The 17,336-nt window shown below is 54.7% G+C and overlaps 1 protein-coding gene across 1 annotated transcript in view; it reads right to left on the bottom strand.

The window, feature by feature from the left end:
• Positions 1–17,336, bottom strand: part of RPTOR (regulatory associated protein of MTOR complex 1) — a 332,995-nt gene that overhangs the window by 108,965 nt on the left and 206,694 nt on the right. The gene's annotated exons all lie outside the window — the stretch shown is intronic.

Here is a 17,336-nt window from a genome sequence, read left to right as displayed (position 1 = left end):
GTCCTGCCACGGGTTCGCTCTTTTGAACGCACTCAGAGTTCTCCAAACTGCAAGGTGAGAGGGCACGTCCCCAGGACGGCCCTCACCTCCGACACGTCGGACGCCAGCCGCAAGTTCCAAGGGTCCCCGAACCACTCAGTTTGGAGGACTCACCAGGAGGAGTCGCGCGAGTCAGCGAACGCGGTCACACTTGCGGTTCCGTTTATTAGAAAGAAACACAGAGACTCAAGTCAGTCGAGGGACGGCGGGGGCAGAGTCCAGGAGAAGTGCCAAACGCGGGGCCTCCGTGTCGCCTCCTGGCATCCACATGTGACAACGTGCACAGAGCTCTGCCAGCCGGGGGGCCCTGGGGCCTTGGTGTCCACCTGGGAGAACTGCTTGGCCAACCGCGGCCCATGAGCTTGAACTCAGCCTCCAGGTGGATGGACACCACACTCAAACCCCAGCCCAAATCACGTGGTTGCCCTCTGGGGACGGAGGGGGTGCCTCCCCCCTCCCCGCCCCTGCTGAGAGGACTGGGTGTGGCTGGCACCCGCCCCAAGCAGTGATGCTCCTGTCTGAAATGGCACCGGCCCTCTCCTTGCGCAAGGCCTGGTTCTTCACCACACAAACATCCACCTGTTTAACGTCCACGACAAGCCTATTCGGGCCGAGACTTCAGATTTTTGGATTCATACGTTGTCTTGGGTGCAGTGCCTTCACGAGACTAAAACCCCACAGGTGCGTCCGTCGGAGGCCAGGCTGGGTCACACGCACAGGCCTTCCAGCAAGGTGGCCGAGGGGCGTGTTGCCTGCCTTAACCCCCTTTGAAGGACGGGAAGAAAATAGCCGACCTGGACGGCAGGAATCAGGCACGCACCAGCCGGCACAGGCCGTCCTGGGGGTGGAGCCGGCACCGCCCGTCGGGAAAGGACAGACCTGAGAAGGCGGGGGACGCCTGCATCCTTCACATCGGCGAGTCTGCTTCCAGAAAGCAACCCTAAACTGGACACGAGGAATGGGGACACACGACACGCGGCGTATGTACAGGCGAAAAGTCAGAACCGAGTCACGTCACCAGAACAGGAGGAACGAGTCGGTTAGGGAACAACCCCGTGGAATTACTTCAAGCCCTTAGACCGCCGCTTATGAGTGTTTCAACGATTTGGGAAAACGCACGCTTTCTAACACCGAGTGAGGGAGACAGGTTCTGTGCAGCCATCACCACCCAGGACGCGCCGCGGGTGGGGCCAGAAGACACGGCCTCGAGGCACGACCGTGGGGATGCCGCTGTCGTCTCACGTGGGCGCGCAGTCGGCATCTGCTGCACGGGGCGTACCCCGCTAGAGCGATGGGGAGCAAACCAAGCCCCGGTTCCTTCGTCTCCCCACCCCCTGCCCAAGCCCCTGGCGGCCGTGCTGGGGGACGGGCGGCTGCCGGGCGACAGGAAGGCACTCTTGGAAGAGTCTGACCAAGGTCTGTTTGCAAACCTGGACCCAGCGCGCCAGGGACACGAGCCAGGCCGTCTTGAATCAGGCGAGGCAGCACAGAGGTCCGATCCCCTGGGTAAAGGGACACCGCACCCCAGGAGCACGGAGCTGCTGAGATTTCCGCCATGGTGGGTGCGTGGCTAGGCCGCTGGGATGACGGAGGCCAACCCTTGTCAGGCTACGGTCAGTGTGTATTTGGGGGCTTAAAAAATCCTCATCTTGTGACAATCACCAGCAGATAAATGCAAAAGCAGCCTCCCGCTACCGTCTGGAAACTCCATGGGTCCTGTTCACTAAGCTCATCGTGAAGCCAGAGACAAAGCCGCCTGCCGACCAATGGAGACAGACCCACGCATCATTCAAACTGACCCACCCGCCCATCGGTCCCAGACGCCTCTGCACACGGCAGGCTGGGATGGGTACTGGGGAGGGCAGAGTGGAACGAACCGACTTCCCCCACTTGTCGGGTCACTTCAGGGCGCCTGGTGGCTCAGTCGGTTGGGCATCCAGCTTCAGCTCAGGTCATGATCTCGTGGTTCCCGAGTTCGAGCCCCGCATCGGGCTTGCTGCTGTCAGCCCAGAGCTCAGTTTGGATCCTCTGTCTCCCACCCTCTCTCTCTCTCAAAAACTAACAAACGTTAAAAAGAATTAAATCGCTTCAGAAACCTTTTGTCTCTGTTTTCCTTTCCGTATCAGATCCTAAAGAACGTCAGAGCCCAGCGTATGCTGGAGGCCACCTGGACCCCAGACGGCTCACACGGGGCCACGGAAGGGACGGAGCAGCACGGAAGGTCAAACCCAAGACCACACTTCATTACAGAGCTCCTCCGAACCCCCAAAGGGTTTCATTGACAATCAAGGTAGTTCTTTCAAAATTTAAATCCACAGTGTTAATCAAGGCTAGCTTTTGTGAGAAAAGCATAAAAAGCTGCAGTTTAGGAACAGATCGTTGAGTTGGGAGAAGAGAAAGCCCAGATTCGAGTCCCAGCTGGGCTGCATCTGGGTAACTTCTGGCATCTGTGTCTCCGCTTGGAGTCACTGAGGCTAACCTTACGTGCAAACCAGAGTCTAGAGTCAGACGGGCAGCACCTGAGAGGAAGACACAGCAGACGGCCACAGTGACGGCCCTGAAGAGTGCGGGCCACCGCCCCAAACCCTTCGTTACCGCCACTGCTGTCGCCAGATACCCTGATCTCCCCCAATACCTGGGATCACCTACAGCTTTCCGATCCTTGACCTCAATACCCAGGCCATCACTGGCGACCTCCAGCCCCAGCCCTGGTAATACAGTAACTGCTTGTCAGGATCCACACCCCCATTCTCATGAGGGACGAGAGGGTCTTCCCCCCTGGACCACACTCTCCCTCACTGACGCCTGTCTGCTACCCTCTGCCACCTCTGCAGTCAGTACAACGGTCCCCGCACGGGGGACACGTCACCTAGCCTCTGACACGGCCCCATCCTAGGCGTCATCTTCTGGCCCACCCAGACCCCGGACCTGGTAGAGACGGTGTGGGCCGTGTTCCCATGCGGCCCCGGCTGCCCCGATGACGAGGAAAGCGTACAAGTCCATGCGGTCCTGCTGAGGAGGTGGGCTCCCGGCGTGCACTGTGACACCTCCCCGCCCCTGTCCTTCCCTGTCCCCTGGCCTCCGCTCCCAGTGGCCTGTGCCGAACACCGGAAGGCTCCTTCTGTTGTCCAGAGGAGAACAAAATAACATAGAAGTTCACGCCCCACGAGACCCACCAATCGGGCAGGGCACTCTGTCCTGGTCCGTGTCTGTCCGTCTGCCTCCTTCCCTAACCTTTGCTCACCTGTCTTCACGGCTCACCTCCAGGACTACCGCCATCTCTCCCCGTGTTGTGTCCCCACGTCGGGGCCCACGCAGATGCTTTCACCAAAGGTCAAAACCTCAGAGGCACAGCTCACCTGCTCTCCAACCGCTCATGTCTCTGAGCTTCTGCAAGACACTGCTTTTGTCTGCCTTTTGCTGCTGAACCGCTTCGCTGGACCTCAGCTCTTCCGCTGCAGTTCACGCCACGCAGGGCGATGGCCCGTGGCGTGTCTTTGTCGATGACTCTGTGGCTACTCTGCTCCAACAGACCTCACGGGCAACGCGGGAGGGCACCGCCCCCCTGGTGGCGCGGGTGGGGCTGGCGGCTCCCGGCCTCCTGGCTGCCCCCGCCTCCCGAGACAGATGGCCTCTGTGAGGCCGCGGGCAAGCGAGGGCAAGAGCACGGCCCTGTGCAGTCAGGTGGAACGTTCCCACTTGGCTTCAGAACCACCCATGATCGCCACCTTGACACACTGAACTTTGAACTAGCTCCCAGTCCCTTCTCCCGCCACCCTGTTGGGCAGGTCCATTACCTCGCAGTCTGAAAAAACACGGAACTCTTTCTGCCTCGGTTCACCTGCTCAGCCTGCCGCCCCCCCCCCCCCCCCCCGAACGGCCTCCCTGTCCTCTGGGCATCAGGTCCCCCGGTTCCATCTTTACAAGCAGAGCTCCACCGTCACTGTCCATGGTGACGCTCCTGTCCCGACGGCCTCGGCTGAGCCCCTCTGTGGCTGCCCTCCCGTTTCTGTCGTTTGCTAGTGACTCCCCTTTTCATCTATTCCCCACTGCTCAGTGCGTGCTCCTTACAAGCAGATGATAAATTCCCTTCCCTCGATACAAATCAATCACCTGACGGCCGCTGGCGGAGTGCCAGCATGACCCCGATGGCCCACGACTGTGACTCACGTTACCTCCACCTTTGTAAAAGGACCCCGCCCACAGCGGGGGCTCAGAGAAGCCCTGGAGGACGCGAGGAAGCCTGGCTGCTGGGCAGAGAGGAGGGCGGCACCCGGCACCCAGGGCCCGTGTCGGCTGTCAGGATGGGGTCTCCCAGCTGAGGGCTGAGCGCGGTGGGGGTACAGGGCCCGCTCTTCCCCGGTCCTCGGCGCCTCCACGGGATGACCTGTGCCCTACCGCTCGGTGCGGGGCCGGCGGAGACCCCACCCGGTGGGCACACGGCCGACCTCCTTCCCCGCCCCTCCCCCCGCCTCTCCCCATAGACTGTGTCCCCTGTTGTAGTGTCTGCACCCCACAACCAAGCAGCGTGGGGCGTGGGGGAGATTTTGTGTCTCGCTTTTGTATTTACTCTTCTCAGGCTGCTTTCTGTTTCTCTCAAGCTTTCTCCTTCACTAAACAGGCCACAGTCCAGCTACATGGAACTTGCCGTTTTCAAAGAGTCCATGTGCCCCCAAACCTGTGCAGACCACCCCCACGCAGTCCTTAAGCCCGTCTGCTCACGGAGGACATCCCGGGGGCCCCTCCCGTCCTGGGGCTCCCCCGAGGCCCACTGGTTGCTGCCGCGACCCCACAGACGCCTCCGCTGGACACGGGGGCTGGAGCCCAGCCTGTCCTCACCCAGCGCTGAGCACAGACGGCTGATCTGTACCAGGTGCCCTTTGCATATCTGACGAGCGAAGGAATGAATCCTCCTGAGGGATCACAAGCCCTGTGTAAGTAAAATGTTGAGCGAACAACTACAGTTTCTAAGAGAACGAAGCAAACTCACTGAAAACCGTCCGGTGATACACAGATAACACAAATCCTTCCCAATCCCGTCGTGGAGGGACCACAAGTTACACATTCCTGTCTTTACGCACAAGATCGAGTAATTTTAAAGATGCCGAAATAACACTACATAAAGGGATGCTCTGTTTTTGTTAAAAACACCCACAGAAACACCTAGAAAGTAAGTCTGGAAGGGCAGGCGTGCACCAGGGTAGTAACAGTGACTTATCTTGGTATGGTGAGGGTTATAAATGACTCAAGTTCTCCTGCTTCTCTGTATTTAATAATATATCTATGCTGAAAACATACTACTGCATAATAAGGAAAAACCAAACCTTTTTTTTCTTTAGTAAGAGGAAGGCCACAGCAAGTCTTCCTGAAAAGGGAGGTATTTGAAAACTGCATTATTTACTGACTTTATATCATTTCATATTCAACTAAAATATAGCAAGATATACCTTTCCTTCATCTACTTTAAACGCCTCCATGGAAATGATAGTGTAAAGAAAAAAAAGGAAAAAAGGAAGACGAGGGGTCCCCACTGGCCCCTACACAGTGACCTCCAAGCATCTGTCTCCGACTTCTTCATTGTAAGATGTATCTGCTTGTAAAACACACCCTCAGAGAAGCCCCTTGAATCACTATGACCAGGCTACTCAAAAGAGAACTTCACTCTGTACTGTATTTATCACAACCAGAGATGTTTGATGCCATCTGCTGAATTCATGGGATGAAAATAAAAAAGAAAGAAACAACAACAAACTCCACGGCATCGGGAAGTCAATTTTAAAAGGCTTAAACAAATGGGGAGGTATACTATGCTCATGGATCGGAAGCGTCAGGGTAGTGCAGACGGTGTTTCTTGCATTGATGTGCACATTCGGTGCAATCACAGTAACAGTCTCAGCAGGCTGGCTGGAAACCGATGAGCTGTTTCTAAAATTTACATGGAAATGCAAGGAGTTAGAACAGCAAAACCATTTAGAAAAGGAACAGATTTACAATAAAGCTACAAGAATCATGGCACTGGCATAAATATCAATGTAACAGGACAGGGCAAAAGAATTCCACAATTACAGTCAAATGCTTTTGGTCAAAGGCATTTTTTCAATGGGGAAAAGACAGCCTTTCTACAACGGTGCTGAAACATCTAGAACCGGAAATCCATATGGAAAAAAATGACCCTTGACTCTCACTGCTCACCACGTGCAAAAATTAACCTGAAATGGACCACAAACTTAGACATAAAAGTTAAAACCATAGGGGCGCCTGGCTGGCTCAGTTGGTGGAGCGTGCAATTCTTGATCTCAGGATTTTCAGTTTGAGCCCCATGCCGGGTGTGGAGATTACGAAAAAAAAACAAAAAAACAAAGCCTGTTTTGTTTTGTTTTTTTAAAGTTACAACTGTAAAAGTTTTAGAAAAAAAATAGGAGAAAATCGTCACAACCCTGGGCCAGGCACGGTTTTGTTAGGCGCAACATAGAAAGTATAAATTGTAAAAGAAAAAAACTATTAAATCAGATTTCATCAAAATGAAATGTTTCTGGTCTCAGAAGACTGTTGTGAAAATGGAAACCCAAGTCAGATGGACCAGAGACAGCAACCTGACGACGACTCATCTAACACATATAAAGGGCTCTTGAAGATAAACAACACAATTACAAAATGGGAGACATAAACATATGTTTTATTAAACAATATAAATGAACGGCCACAGCGCGTGTTCGGCTTCATTAGGCAAATGCAGATTAAAATCACGAGGACACAGTGCCACACATCCAGCAGAACAGCTAAAGTTGAGAGACGAGGTTGGTTCACAACCAAGTGTTGTTCTGAACGTAGAGCGGCTGGCACACTCACACGTTACTGGTGGGAACGAGATCACTGTGGAAAACGGCTGAGAAGTTTCTGATTCAGGTCAAACGTACACCTGCCAGACGACCCAGCCATTCTACCCTTCTGCCCTTGTCCCGGGGAAGCGAACACATAGTGACACACACACACTAGTACGTGAGTATCTCTGGCGGGTCTGCTCATTGCCACCAACGCGGAGAAACCCAGATTTCCATCAACAGGGGAACGGATCGAGACTGTGATACGCGCAGTGGAGTACTACTCGCAACAAGAAGGGAGTGAACTGCTGACTCGCTCGGCACGGGTAAATCTCAAAGGCACCACACTGAGAGGAAGAGGCCAGACACAAAAGAATACGTTACAATTTTCTATTTACACGACGCTCTAGGAAAGACAAACCTAAGGAACGACACGACAAAGCCGATCAGTGTTTGCCTGGGTTTGGGAGTGGGGTGGGGATTCACCGGAACAAGGTACAAGGGAAATTCTGGGCTATGTTTTGAGTGAAGGGGGTTGCACAGGTGTATAAACCTGCCAAAACGCATCAAACTGTACAAAGTGAGTTCGCCTTATTGAATGTAAGCTGCCGTTCAACAATGATGATTTTAAAGTGAAAAATCAAATGAAGGGGAAAACTAGGGCATTTCAAACAATAAGAACAGAATTTTTCACCCGCAAACCTGCTGCAAAGGGAGTTCTTTCGGGAAAGAGAAGTGATCTCAGAACGATGCTCTGAGACGCAGGAAGGAGTGGAGGCCAACGGAAGGTGTAAGCACAGCTGAGCATTAACTACTGAACATTAGGATGGAGATACTTACGGAGATAAGAACGTACAGAGAAAATATGTGACGATACCTGTGCCCGTGTAAGTGGACTTAATGTGCTCTCATGTCCTTGTGTTGTCTGGGAACTGGTAAAAGCACTAACCAACGTTCAACTTTAATAAGCTGGGGGCCCCCAAGGCTATGGTCTGAGGCCAAATGCAGCCAGTAGCCCGTTTTTTCTGCTTTTGTTTTTGTTTTTGCTCTGGCCCATGAACTGATAACGTTCTTTACGATTTCAAGTTGACACTAAGAATACAAGACAGAGACATTGTGTCTTGCGAAGCCTGACGTGTGCATTATTTAGCCCCTTACAGAAAACACACCGAGGCCACTGCTCTGGAAAGGAAAAGAACGTAGAGTCAATAAGGTGATAGAAGGGGAGAAAGGAGTAGTAAAACTTGCTAGATCAATCCAAAGGAGAACAATAGAGGAGGAGAAAGGAAGATAGAAAAAGAAGGAATGGAAACGAGCGTGTGGGTAGCTCAGCTGGTTGAGCATCCGACTCTTGATTTCGGTTCAGGTCGCGACCTCAGGGTTGTGAGACTGAGCCCCACACTGGGTTCTGCAGCTGGCAGCGTGAAGCCTGCTTGGGATTCTCTCCCTCTCTCTCTCTGCCCTCCCCCTGCCTGCACTCATGTACACACTCTCTCTCAAAAAAAAAAAAAAGAAAAAAAATGGAGGAAGACAAAATGAACAGATTTCAATCCAAACATGTCAATTATTACACTAACTATAAAAAGACTAGATGCTTCAATTGAAGTCAATGATTTTCAGACTGGATTTAAAAACAAAAGTCAGCTATGTCCTAAAAGAGTGTGTGGGGGGAATACACACCTTAAATAAATATATATAAACATTCAGAAACACATATTATTAGGATACCTGCTCAAATATAGATACGGATGAGGGGCGCCTGGGTGGCTCAGTCGGTCAAGCGGCCGATTTCTGCTCAGGTCACCATCTCGCGGTCCGTGAGTTCGAGCCCCGCGTCGGGCTCTGTGCTGACAGCCCGGAGCCTGGAGCCTGTTTCAGATTCTGTGTCTCCCTCTCTCTGACCCTCCCCCATTCATGCTCTGTCTCTCTCTATCTCAAAAATAAATAAGACGTTAAAAAAATTTTTTTAAATATAGATACGGATGAAAAACATACACTCTTGCAAACATGGATCAACTGTCCCGCAAAGTGGACTTTATGGCAAAGGCATTATTGGAGATGGAGAGACATTTTTCAATGATAAAAGTTTCCATCCATTCCACGAGGAAGGGGGAGTCAGTTATGGCTAATTTGTCCTTCTGCAGTTCTGAAGGGCAAAGCATGCGGTCAAAAGGGGGAACAGGCTTTTAATTTAGAGTAAAATGGCCATGAATTGTCAAAATTAGTTTTTGAAGGAGAGGAGGGAGTTGAGATGCCTGTATCAGCAACTTCTCTAGGAACGCAGCAGGTTATAGGGAACCCGAACAGTGTCAGGGAACGGCAGAGCAAGGGTGTGGGACTACAGACGGAAAGGGACGGCCTCGGTAGCACTAAGGACAACCCAGAAGCTGGACAAGTAGAGACCACTGTGTCAAGTCTCCAGTGAACACGACAGACTTCCAGACTTGCACGCACGACCCCCAGTAAGAAATGCGTTATGCACGGTGACGCCACGTGCACTCATAGACAACCACGGGTAAATGGACACACTCAATACGAGCAAAGAACATTCGTGTCACTAGGAAAACACTGATATTTTCTCTCCATTTCTTTTTTTAACAGAGGCTGTGGCCCACCAGACTGGTTTCACCACTAATAAACCATGACCCTCGGTTTTAAAAAACACTGACTTCATGAAGAAGCTCTTGTTAATTTCTCCAGGAGGGCAATGGCTCAGGGTTATCAAAAATGGTGATGGTCAACATAGCTCTCGAGGGACGTCAGAGATTAGAAAACCACACGATTCTACCTCTAAATAGCTGGCTGATTTTTTTTTTTTAACCCACACAGGCAGCTTGTTTTCTAATGATTTTTCAAACTCTGTACTGAGTCTCTAAATCAGATCGTTTATGCGCGCAGTGCTGCTACCCTCGGCCCCCTTTCGTTCTGCACTTCATAGCTCCCACAGATTAGAAAACTGCTAATCTTTACTTGGGAAGCAACTGGCATTGATGAAAAATGTATTTTCAGATTCCAGAGGAAAAGGAGTGATGGTTTCCGTGGCTCAGTGCTGAGCAGGAGTTAATACAACACTGGAGATGATCTACCTTTCACTGAATTTATTACAGAATGATAAACCACCGCCCATCCCGGGAGCAGCCAACAACAGCACCAAGTACCGGGACGCGTCCCTCTGGAGGCTGCAGACAAAAATCAAAGGGAGACATGGGATCAAAGAGAGGAAAAAAGCAGTTTCCCATTTGCTTATTCAACATGTTTATCTCACACAATGAAAACAGATTGTTTTTTATTAAGCAGTGCAGATTCCAAAACCCGTAAGAAATAAGCCTGAGCCTAAGTTTATTTTTGAAGCATTTCTGGAAAAGCTGATTTTCTTTGGACTTCCCACTGCCAAGACGGATCTTCAGAGGAACTCTTTCCTGAGAGCTCCAGACGCGGGACCAGTGTCTAAGCTGAGTTCTCCGGGAAGCTGCTGAGAAGCCTGTCGTGCTCGGGAAAAGCAGCCTTTTTCTTTCTTTCTTTTTAAATTAAGGTTTTCTTCCTTTATTTTGAGAGAGAGAAAGTATGAGCACAAGCAGGGGAGGGGCAGAGAGCAGGGGTGGGGGAGGGGAGAGAATCCCAAGCAGGCTCCATGCTGTCAGTGCAGAGCCTGATCTGATGCGGGGCTTGAACCCGTAACTGCGACTTCATGACCTGACCCGAAATCAAGAGTAGCACGCTTAACTGACTGAGCCACCGGGTGTCCCAGGAAAGGCGGCTTCTAAACTGACAGAATTCAGGGGACAGAATTCACACAAGTTCCCTCCTGATCCAGACAAATCCTAAGGAACACTTGCCTCTGAGCCAGATGAATCCCGGGGAACCCTTCCTTCCTGATCCTAATGAATCCCGGGGAGCACTTCCCTCCTGATCCAAATGAAATCCAGGGAACACACGCCCCTGATCCAGATGGATCTTGGGGGGCACCCTCCCCTTGAGGCACTCAGCTACTTTCTGGCGCGGTCTCTCCAGATGTCTCTTCCGGAACATGCTGAGGCATCCTCACCAGTGAGCTTCTTTGTAAAAATCTGGTCTACAGGTCTACAGAAGGGGAAAGAGAGGCGATGGGTGTGGGGTGGAGGGGTGGGCCTTGCCTCCTCAGCATGTAACACATCTGCTGTTTAACAGAGATTGCTACCAGCCTCCCCCGGTGGGTCCTTAGCTGGCCAGAACCTTTCCAGTCCACGTGGGGACCGAAACGCCAAGGTCACTCCAAGCTGGTGCTCGGAAGGACTACCGGGTGGCTCGGTCAGTTGAGCGTCTGGCTCTTGGTTTCGGCTCAGGTCATGGTCTCACAGTTTGTGGGTTCAAGCCCCACACTGGGCTCTGCAGCTGGCAGCGTAGAGCCTGCTTGGGATTCTCTCTCTCTCCTTCTCTCCCTCTCTCTCTTTCCCTGTCTCTCTCTGTCCCTCCCCGGCTCAAGCTGTCTCTGTCTCTCTCAAAATAAATAAATGTAAAAAAAAAAAAAAATTTTTTTTTTTTAAATTCTGTCTCTTTCTGTTTGTTAAACAAATAAAAGTCTCCAACACACGATCCAGTTGTGTTTGTTGTTCTTGGAACTTCTAGGCCGTTTTCCTCTCAGGTTTCCTGGCAGAGGTGTTCCAGCTCCTCCCCCTCTCCTTTCCCCTCCCCCTTCCAGGAACATGTGCCCCGGCCGAGCTGACCGGTCACTTCTTCCACACAACAGACATCCCCTCATTTCATTTTGACCATGTCTAATCTGCCCTCAGAGACCAGAAACCTTGACACATACAACTCATGCCACCTCCTTAATAAGACCTTTCCTGATATGTCCCTAACCAAACCGAACCTTTCCTGCTGCCTCTGAAACACCTGCACATGAACCTGTGGGACATTAGGCAATTCTTCAACATTATGCACAGTCCAGAGACAAGGGACAGACCTGGGTGTATTCGTCAGGCTCTGCCACTTGTAGCTGTGTGACTGCCGGCCGGTTACTTGACCTCCCTGAGACTCTGTCTCCTGCTCTATACCGCCTACCTCTACGGCGAGACAGAAAAGTGGAATGAATTAACACATGACAAGTTAGCACAGACCCTGGAACACAGCAAGTGCCCAGGAAACACAGCTGCTCCTATATATTTATCACAAAAAATCCCAGAAGTTTTAAAGTAAATTAAATCCAAGGTGTTGGAACTGCCCCAATAAACTGAACTCCCAAGATTAATATAAAAAAACACGGTAATTTTACGAACGTGCCACATGTTCATGTTTGGAACTTAAAGGTGGCCTCAGAGAGAATATTTGCACTTCCTGTATCTGAGAAGAGCTTACACATGAGGCCTACGTGCAACAAAGAGACAAAGACCCAGAGAAAGCACAGGGGAAAGGCTCTGACACGACTCTGGGGAGGCACACAGTGGCCAGTGGGCACAGGAGACGATGCTCGCCGTGACGAGCCCCCAGTGAGACACCTGTCACAACCACCGCGTCACGCCCACGACCATGGCGATGGTCGCGGGCCAATGGCGATGAACGCGGCGGGGACAGTCGCGTGCTGATGGGGACGCAGGTGGTACAGCCGCTCCGGGAGACGGCGTGGCAATTTCTCAGAAGTTAAACACGAAGGCACCGTGCACCCCGACCAACACGCATGTGCACACGAAGGCTGGCACCGGGCGCTCGCAGCAAGCCCGTCCCCCGCGGCCCGTGAATGACGACGGGGACGCAGACGGACAGGCCAGTAATGGGGGGGGGGGCTACTCAGCAATGAAGAGAGCAGCACGGAAGCACCCCGCAACACGAATGAACTTTGGAAACATGCTAAGCGGGGAAAACAAGAAAAAAAAAACCCCGCCGGACCCAAAAGATCACGTTGTAGGATTCCATTCCTAGCAAACGTCCGGAAGAGACGAATCCACAGGGACAGAAGGACTGGTGGTGTCGGGAGCGGGGGCAGGGGTGGAATTAGCCGTGGGCGGCACGAGGGGTGTCACGAGAGCGACGGGAATCCAGCTACTGTGGTGACCCATCGAACGTGTAGATGGGTCTGTAAATAACACCCAGTAAAGCTGCCGAGCAAATACAGAAGGAGCAACCCTCCAAAGCCTTCCTTGGTTATATAAACGATGCTACAGAAAACACCACTGCCCGCGTTTCACTTCCCTTGTGAAGCGTCATGCTTTCTGCACGGACTCGATGCAGAGGCAGGAGGGGACCGAACCGTTTACTGTCGTCTTCGTCCTAAATCAAACTAAATTAAAATTCTACCTTTTGGATGCAGAATTCTCTCCCTTCCCCTTCCCCTTTCGCTCCCCTAATAAATCAACGAGTTTTTTCCACTGGGAAAGCCAGCGATTTCTCGCTTCTCCCCACGTGACGGAGTGCTGTGTGGGCGGGAGGTGCGTCGTGAGCCTCGCTTCCCGTGGCCCGGCTCCCAGGGGGGCGGCTCTGACCCCGAGGGCCACTTCACTGCGCTAAGACCGCCGTCTCTGAAGCTTCCGCCGGTGGCCCTGGGGCTGGCACCTGGCACCCTGCAGAAACGTGTCACACGCAGCGGCCATGTCGCGACTCCTGAACGATCTGAAGACCCTCACGTGTCGTCCAGAGTCTCCTCCCCTGCGGGTCCCCGAAGGTGCCCCTCGCCCGATGCGCCATTCTGCGCCCTGCCGCATCCCCAAGGCATCCCTCCTCTGGGACCCTTCTGGTTTGGGAGCAGTTACTCGGAAGAGCTGGCTCAAATCAAGCTCAGTTTACTACAACCCTGACTGTCCCCCCACGGGCTGGCGTTCTGTCGAATCGCCCCAATCCCACGCTCGTACGTGTGAGTTCTTAGGACACCGTGAGGTTGATGCACGGAATTCTGCGTTCTGGTTTTGGGTCCATGAGCAAATTCTCTCCCTACCTCACATAACAGTATTGCTCTTGCCTATCCGAGTTTCCGAAGGCTTCTCCATCGTTTTCCCGTACTTTCTGCAGTTGCTAGGGCGGGAGCACAGTGCTGTCACGAAGATGGGGGGGCGGTGGCTGGCGTCACATGCCCCACAGGCTCCCGCTACCTGCGGGAGGAGGAGGAGGAGGAGCCTCCCGGACGCCCCAGGTGTCCCTGCAGAAGGCTGGGCGACCGCCTTCCTCAGGGAAAAGCAGCGCCGGCCCTCCCCGCGGCTCTGTGCCACCGGCTCCCTCTGCTGGACGCTGCGGTGAAGGCAGACTCAGGAGCCCGCGTCACCTGTGCTCCTCGCCCAGCCCCAGCGGCCCCTCCCCTCGGAAGCCAGCCCGGCTCCGCTCCTCCTGCTCCACGGGGTGGGCCCAGGTCTCCAGATCGCGAGGGCCCCCCCGCTCATTGAACCACCACCCGCTCACGGCGTCCACTGACTGCCCACGGCACGCTGGCCTCGCAGGGGAGGAGGCCGACCTCTAGCCGGGCGTCCGACCCTCGGCTCCGAGTACGCGACCCGCGGGCTGGTGAGCCCAGGCCGTCCTTGTGAACGGTTCCACAGACGGTGCCCGGAGCTGCCCGGTCGCACGGTGACCTCTCGTGTCGAGCTGCCAGCCGGCACGGGGCAGGAGGCATCTCCTCGCAGCCACGCGGCACCCCGGAAGTGAGGCCGGGGCAATCCGGGCCCACCGCCACGCCTCGGTCGCATCTGACACAGCGATCTGGGCCCGGCTCCGAGAGGCGGCTCGAGCGGGGCGGGTGCGTTCTGAGCACTGACCCTGTGAAACCCTCTTTCCGAGCTCAGATCGTCCGGTGCAGCTCTGAGGCTGGTGTCCTCGGGTCAGAGAGGGCAGGCACGTCCTCCACGCAGGCAACAGGGGGCAGGGACCCCGGACTCAGGGCGGATGTGGGCTCTGCCACCCACGAGTGACCCCCAGTGAGTCCCCTGTCCACCCGCCAGTGACCCTCACCGAGTCCCCTGACCACCCGCGAGTGACCCTAAGTCCCCTGTCCATCTGCGAGTGACCCTCACCGAGTCCCCTCTCCACCCGCGAGTGACCCTCATCGAGTCCCCTGTCCACCCGCGAGTGACCCTAAGTCCCCTGTCCATCTGCGAGTGACCCCCAGTAAGTCCCCATATCCCTTACTCTCGGCGTCCAGTGTCTGACCCCGTGGACTACACCCGCCAGGGCGTCTCACACGTCCAGGCAGAGCAAGGCCCGCGGAGGTGTCGCTGGTTCCCAGCGGGCTGGCCGTGTGGTGCCCAGTCCTGTGTCAGGGGCGCACCTCCGGGAGAGCTGCTTAGCGCCACTGCGCCCCCCTCTGCCCGATGCCACGGCGCCAGCGGCTGCGAGAGTGGGGCCTCGAGCGGCCAGCCCTCAGAGGAAGCTGACGGGAAGATCGGGCGAGGGAAGGACGGGAGTGTGCCCGCCCGGACACGGGCAGAAACGGCCCGGGCGCTGGCTCGGGCACATTGGGCAGAAGCCCACGCCTCCCCCTCCATGCCCTCCGGCCCCACGCGGCCGTGGCGACCCGTCGGGTCACCTGCCCGGCCCACCGTGGCCCTGGACCTCGGCCGCGAGGGCCTCCGTTAGGCACGGGCGCATGTTTTGTTCAGGATGCTGGAGGGCACAGAGGCACAGGTGGGCGGGAGGGCCTTGAAAGGCGCCACGCTGTTTTGTCCGTTTTGATGACGAGGCCAGGACGCTGGTGCCAGAGAGAAGGAAATGAGGCCCTGAGTGGCCAGTGCAGTGCCCCAGGGAGGCCTGGGGCACTGCTCACGCTCCCCCCTTGGTGGCTCGGCACAAACTCATCCCAGGGCCCGGCCTCCGTCGGGCCGGCCAATCCCAACAGACAGGGAGGCGTGACGGGGTGTGCCCGCACACAGGGGACCCGGCGTCCCCGCTTCCCCTTACTGGCCTCAGAGGGCTCTGATCGGGAGGCCCCAGCGGCGGTGCTCCGGGGCGCGGCTGACTCACGATGCTCCGGTGGGGGCGCGGGGGGCCTGCTGCTCTCTTAGCTCACAGTGTCCCCGCGTCCCCGCCAGCGACCCCCGCTCCGCCTCCAGATTAGCTTCCAGTGAGTCATTCCTCATCCCGCCCGTGACTGGCAGGCGTTCGTGAATTACTGATTTTCCACCTCCACCAGCCGGCACTATATATTCACGTTGGAAAGAACGGTACTTTGTGAATGAAGACTGGTGTCTTTCGGTCGCTTTCCTTCCAGACACAATATACGTGCACGATTGCGACCTGATGGCCGAGAAAACTCTAATCGCGACCACCGAGCCCGCGCAGTGACCCTGCAGACCCTCTGCCCGTGGGGGCCTCGGAGGATGCTGGCTTGCAGGGTGATGGCGAGGCTCGGCGCACGGGCTCCAGGCAGCCTGCCTGGCAAACCCCTGCTCCCACCCACCCCTGTGGAGAGACCCTGAGCAGATGACCTGCCCACCCTGCGCCTCAGTTTCCCCTCCTTAGAGCGTGGGCAGCACCAGCGACTTCTTTAGAGGGTTCTAGCAAGGACTGTGAGAGTTGACACACAGAGAGCCCTTGATATGGCACCTGGCACACAGCAAGTGCTCAATAAATGCTCCCTGCTATCCTTCCCGACTCTCAGCCAGAAGGACCACGGTTGCCTTGTGTTCCCAAGCAACAGCTCACGACATCCTCTTACACCCTCCACCCCCCGCCCCCCCACAGGGCGCGGCCAAGACGGGGGCTCTTACACATGGAGATTGCAGCAAAGCTGACAAATCGCTCGAGGGGTCAGAGCAGAACCGCCCCCTGACTCCAGGCTTTGGCCTCAGCCTGGTGTCCCTGGGCTCGGCAGCGGCCACACTGCTGCACGTGCCCCGGGGGGGGGGAGCGGGGCACGACAGCTCATTGTACCCTAGACACAGGGCTGTTAGCTCCCGAAAATATGCTGCTGACACAATAGATGTTAATTATGAATAATTTTCAGTGCGCTCTGTGCCTGCAGTGATCAGAATGCTAACTCACAGCCCCGCGGGTGAGGCTCACCGTCTCCCGGGCTCCCCCGTGCTTCCTGAGCGCCCTAACATTTCCAGTGTCGTTTAAGCGTTTCATTACTTGATCTCAGGGCTGAAAAATGTCCCTGAGTTTCCAGGCATGGATCTCATTGCCGCTCTCTCCGAGGACTCGGAATATAAATACGTGCCCCAGCGGCAGCATGCTTATTTATCAGGCTGCCGGGTTCACGTAGATAATTAGAAATTGGGGGTGCTCAAGGAAGGTTCGCTCTAATTTACTTCCCGACACGGCAGCTTAATGAGAAAACAAATTCCTTCCCCGGCTTTAAAGATCGCTAAGTAATTATAAGACACACACACCGCCTGGATCCTCTCTCCGCTCTTGTGTTGAGACCCCCAACAACACATGTTCTGCACACCTGACAAAGGTGGCAGGGGCTGGGAAGGGGTTAACCCTCGCTATCCAAGGGAGGCGTGTGCGGAGGAGGAGTCACGGTGGCAGCTGCTTGAAACAAACCACGTTTGTTACAGAATTACCATGCAGCAATTT

Source organism: Lynx rufus, unplaced genomic scaffold (genome assembly GCF_022079265.1).
Source record: "Lynx rufus isolate CCGP_SWC_20201006 ecotype Redwood Valley unplaced genomic scaffold, mLynRuf1.p SCAF_37, whole genome shotgun sequence".
Lineage (NCBI taxonomy): Eukaryota > Metazoa > Chordata > Mammalia > Carnivora > Felidae > Lynx > Lynx rufus.
The sequence above is the reverse complement of the archived record's forward strand: the minus strand, read 5'-3'. Positions and strand labels throughout refer to the sequence as shown.